Source organism: Sinohyriopsis cumingii, chromosome 11 (assembly GCF_028554795.1).
Source record: "Sinohyriopsis cumingii isolate HCF-2022 chromosome 11, ASM2855479v2, whole genome shotgun sequence".
Taxonomy (NCBI): Eukaryota; Metazoa; Mollusca; class Bivalvia; order Unionida; family Unionidae; genus Sinohyriopsis; species Sinohyriopsis cumingii.
This window is the reverse complement of record NC_142971.1, coordinates 697,150-702,275: the sequence shown is the minus strand read 5'-3', so window position 1 is coordinate 702,275 and position 5,126 is coordinate 697,150. Positions and strand designations below refer to the sequence as shown.

The window sequence follows — 5,126 nt, the reverse complement described above, 5'->3', positions numbered from 1 at the left end:
AGATAATTTAAAGTCAATCAATTTAATTCAATCGAAACGGGAACGATCCTGTCAGCGGTTACGGTTTATGTCCATATTTTACGATAATTTTGTAACGTTAAAATGTTCAGAAATAACATTGAAACTCAGTCATATTCCATTTGAGGGCTGTACTTTAAAATGTGTCCGTCACACAAAAACACAGAGAAAGAGAGAGAGAGAGAGGGTCTTCTTCAATAGTACAAATGGTGAGTTCTATTTTCAATAACATAAAACTGTCAAAGCTTCATTTCAAGACAAACAAGTCATAATATCTCTCTCTCTCTCTCTCTCTCGATTGAGTCAAGGAGTTTTGAAATATTTGGAACATACGTTTGAAGACAGACGTGAAATTTTAATGTAGGGGTAGGCAACATTTTAAACATATTTCTTGCATATGATGTAATAAATTGAGCAGTTCTCTTATATAATACCGAAAGCAGGGCAAATCATTCTAGAAATATTTGTGAATGTCGTTTACCTTATTTATCCGATATTTTCGTTTAGATCGTCCGCCATATTAGTCCAAAAAATAATTACATCCATTCTCAGCCTCTCTTGTTTGTGTGCCCTTTAAGAGAATTTAGGCCTTGTTTTGAAACGTAAACAAATCGCATTACAAAATATAACGTGGTGTGAGTGAGAAATTCAGCACATTTAAAGTAAATACAGTTGATCGGCAACATTGAAATTCCACCAAGAAGCCATTACACGCCACTTAATTGATAATAACGTAGCATAGAATATCCAAATATGGTCTGGAACGCATTATATAGAAAAGGGGTCACGGTGAGAGTCACGCGTTATCTGTCATGGCGGACACGGCGATGTTAGTATAACCATGCCAATTTACCTTATCGTGTAAGGTCGTAATAAATTCAAAATAAGCCAAACATCTTTCACAGCATGATTATACCTATGTAGTAGAATTTTACACTTTGACTCTTTCTGAATTTACTGATGATTTTATTTGTTTGATATATTAGATGATATGGGATCAGTTCGTAGCCTCAACCATAATAAATCAAGTTGATGCTACGACATCGTAGCTAAGTGACCCCTTGTCCAATTCACCTCTGATTCACAATATAATATACTTATATTCTCTACTAGTCCTATTGGCACTCATACCCCTGTGTTGTGTCCGTGGGCGGGGCTTTCGGAACATGAAGCAGTAGGATGCCTTTATACCCAAAGTTATACCTCTATTTATTTTCCAAGTCTTGCCTACACATGAAATGCTTCTTTAGTTATAGATTTGTAATCACTTTTTTAATTTCCATTACTCCTTATACAGTGTATGCTAGCGATATGACAACATGATATGTACCCATTTATCCCTATAACCCTCGTTACCGTGATCATGTTCCAGCGTACAGTCATTCGATGGAAAAATTGAGTTCAGTGTATTCTATAAATTGACTTAACTCTCTCATCATCTTTTAACCATGTCACTTCATATTACTTCATCTTTATGGCGCTAAATAAACTAGAAATGAACGAAGAAAAGTAGGATGTAACGTCCCTGTAGCGCAGTGGATAGCGCGCTGGACTTCTAATCCAGAGGTCGCGGGTTCGAATCCCGCCAGGGATGTATCATTTTGCGTCACACTACATATCCATCTGTGCATGCAGGAAGCAGGTATACTTAAGCCCCTAAATCTCCCGAAACTACCAGTTGGATACCAAACGTTGTCAGTGCTACGTTTGTATGAAAGGATTGTTGTGTTTTACATATAGTTAGGAACAGCTTGAAAGATTTCAGATGTTATTTATCAATTTCTTTTCTCAGTGTCATGATGCTAGTGACGCGAGGATGTATACACCTCTTTCCCTATGCTGTAATTTTGTGTCAAAAGATATATCAAATAATTTTTTCGCAAGATAACGCATATATAAGGCAGGACATACCGTGGCTGTCGATATTCTTACGGGCCAGTAACACTAATTTTGATCTTGATTTTAATACTAAGATATGTAATACTTTTTAGTATATATATGGTGAATATGCGTAGTTTGAGGATGCCTTCATGCATGAAATATCGTGCCTTTAACAATTTCAGGATATATTGATGCTTAATATCCGTTTGTGGTAAGTGTTTGATATGTTCTGTGTAACCTAATATAATGTCATATAATTTTAAGAAAGTTTATCATCGAGGCCTTGCTTTGATGGAACCGACATCTATTCTAATAAAGGAGGCTAAATTGTCTTTCAACTGAATAGACTGAGGTACAGTGCCGTAGCGGACAAACGATGGTCTGACGGGAACGTTGCAGTTGAAATTTGTTTGTCATATGTCGAGAATTCCACTTTCACGAGTCTAATCAAGTTACTTGTCCTTAAAATTCTATTTCATTTTGCTGGTCTAATTTTGAGATTATCTTGTTTGAATTACACAGCAGCGTTTGACATTTCAATGTCGTATGTCGAGAATTCTTAATTCACTTCTTGAATCTAACTCTTTATGCTCCAGGTTCCATTTTATATGTCGATTACTGAGATTTCGTTTATTCATTTGGCAGAACGTTTGTTGAAAGTTCGATATCCAGAGATTGAGGAACAAAACACAAGCAATTCAGCTGTGAACTGTTTAAAGAACGAAATTTCATTGGAGATCATGCGGTGAATTAGATAATTTAAAGTCAATCAATTTAATTCAATCGAAACGGGAACGATCCTGTCAGCGGTTACGGTTTATGTCCATATTTTACGATAATTTTGTAACGTTAAAATGTTCAGAAATAACATTGAAACTCAGTCATATTCCATTTGAGGGCTGTACTTTAAAATGTGTCCGTCACACAAAAACACAGAGAGAGAGAGAGAGAGAGAGGGTCTTCTTCAATAGTACAAATGGTGAGTTCTATTTTCAATAACATAAAACTGTCAAAGCTTCATTTCAAGACAAACAAGTCATAATATCTCTCTCTCTCTCTCTCTCCATTGTGTCAAGGATTTTTGAAATAATTGGAACATACGTTTGAAGACAGACGTGAAATTTTAATGTAGGGGTAGGCAAGATTTTAAACATATTTCTTGCATATGATGTAATAAATTGAGTAGTTCTCTTATATAATACCGAAAGCAGGGCAAATCATTCTAGAAATATTTGTAAAATGTCGTTTACCTTATTTATCCGATATTTACGTTTAGATCGTCCGCCATATTAGTTCAAAAAATAATTACATCCATTCTCAGCCTCTCTTGTTTGTGTGCCCTTAAAGACCATTGAGGCCTTGTTTTGAAACGTAAACGAATCGCATTACAAAATATAACGTGGTGTGAGTGAGAAATTCAGCGCATTTAAAGTAAATACAGTTGATCGGCAACATTGAAATTCCACCAAGAAGCCATTACTCGCCACTTGATTTATCATAACATAGCGTAGAATATCCATATATTGTCTGGAACGCATTATATAGAAAAGGGGTCACGGCGAGAGTCTCGCGTTATCTGTCATGGCGGACACGGTGATGTTAGTATAACCATGCCAATTTACCTTATCGTGTAAGATCGTAATAAGTTCAAAATAAGCCAAACATCTTTCACAACATGATTATACCTATGTAGTAGAATTTTACACTTTTACTCTTTCTGAACTGATGATTTTATTTTTTTGATATATTAGATGATATGGGATCAGTTCGTACCCTCAACCATAATAAATCAAGTTGATGCTACGACATCGTAGCTAAGTGACCCCTTGTCCAATTCACCTCTGATTCACAATATAATATACTTATATTCTCTACTAGTCCTGTTGGCACTCTTACCCCTGTGTTGTGTCCTTGGGTGGGGCTTTCGGAACATGAAGCCGTAGGATGCCTTTATATCCAAAGTTATACCTCTATTTATTTTCCCAGTCTTGCCTACACATGAAATGCTTCTTTAGTTATAGATTTGTAATCACTTTTTTAATTTCCATTACTCCTTATACAGTGTATGCTAGCTATATGACAACATCATATGTACCCATTTATCCCTATAACCCTCGTTACCGTGATCATGTTCCAGCGTACAGTCATTCGATGGAAGAATTGACTTCAGTGTTATTCTATAAATTGACTTAACTCTCTCATCATCTTTTAACCATGTCACTTCATATTACTTCATCTTTATGGCGCTAAATAAACTAGAAATGAACGAAGAAAAGTAGGATGTAACGTCCCTGTAGCGCAGTGGATAGCGCGCTGGACTTCTAATCCAGAGGTCGCGGGTTCGAATCCCGCCAGGGATGTACCATTTTGCGTCACACTACATATCCATCTGTGCATGCAGGAAGCAGGTATTCTTAAGCCCCTAAATCTCCCGAAACTACCAGTTGGATACCAAACGTTGTCAGTGCTACGTTTGTATGAAAGGATTGTTGTGTTTTGCATATAGTTAGGAACAGCTTGAAAGATTTCAGATGTTATTTGTCAATTTCCTTTTTCAGTGTCATGATGCTAGTGACGCGAGGGTGTATACACCTCTTTCCCTATGCTGTAATTTTGCGTCAAAAGATATATCAAATAATTTTTTCGCAAGATAACGCATATATAAGGCAGGACATACCGTGGCTGTCGATATTGTTACGGGCCAGTAACACTTATTTTGATGTTGATTTTAATACTAAGATATGTAATACTTTTTAGTATATATATGGTGAAATATGCGTAGTTTGAGGATGCCTTCATGTATGAAATATCGTGCCTTTAACAATTTCAGGATATATTAATGTAGATATCCGTTTGTGGTAAGTGTTTAATATGTTCTGAGTAACCTAATATAATGTCATATAATTTTAAGAAAGTTTATCCGCGAGGAATTGCGTTGATGGAACCGACATCTATTCTAATAAAGGAGGCTAAATTGTCTTTCAACTGAATAGACTGAGGTACAGTGCCGTAGCGGAAAAACGATGGTCTGACGGGAACGTTGCAGTTGAATTTGTATTGTCATGTGTCGAGAATTCCACTTTCACGAGCTCAATCCAGTTACTTGTCCTTAAAATTCTATTTCATTTTCCTGGTCGAATTTTTACATTATGTTGTTTGAATTACACAGCAGCGTTTGACATTTCAATGTCGTATGTCGAGAATTCTTAATTCACTTCTTGAATCTA

The 5,126-nt window shown here is 36.1% G+C and overlaps 2 non-coding genes across 2 annotated transcripts; both read left to right on the top strand.

Annotated features, from left to right (window-relative positions):
* Window positions 1–1,539: 1,539 nt before the first annotated feature.
* Trnar-ucu (transfer RNA arginine (anticodon UCU)) lies at window positions 1,540–1,612 on the top strand. Its single transcript has one exon. It is a non-coding gene; the product is annotated as a tRNA-Arg (tRNA).
* Window positions 1,613–4,186: 2,574 nt separating this feature from the next.
* On the top strand, window positions 4,187–4,259 carry Trnar-ucu (transfer RNA arginine (anticodon UCU)). Its single transcript has one exon. It is a non-coding gene; the product is annotated as a tRNA-Arg (tRNA).
* The last annotated feature ends 867 nt before the right edge of the window (window positions 4,260–5,126 follow it).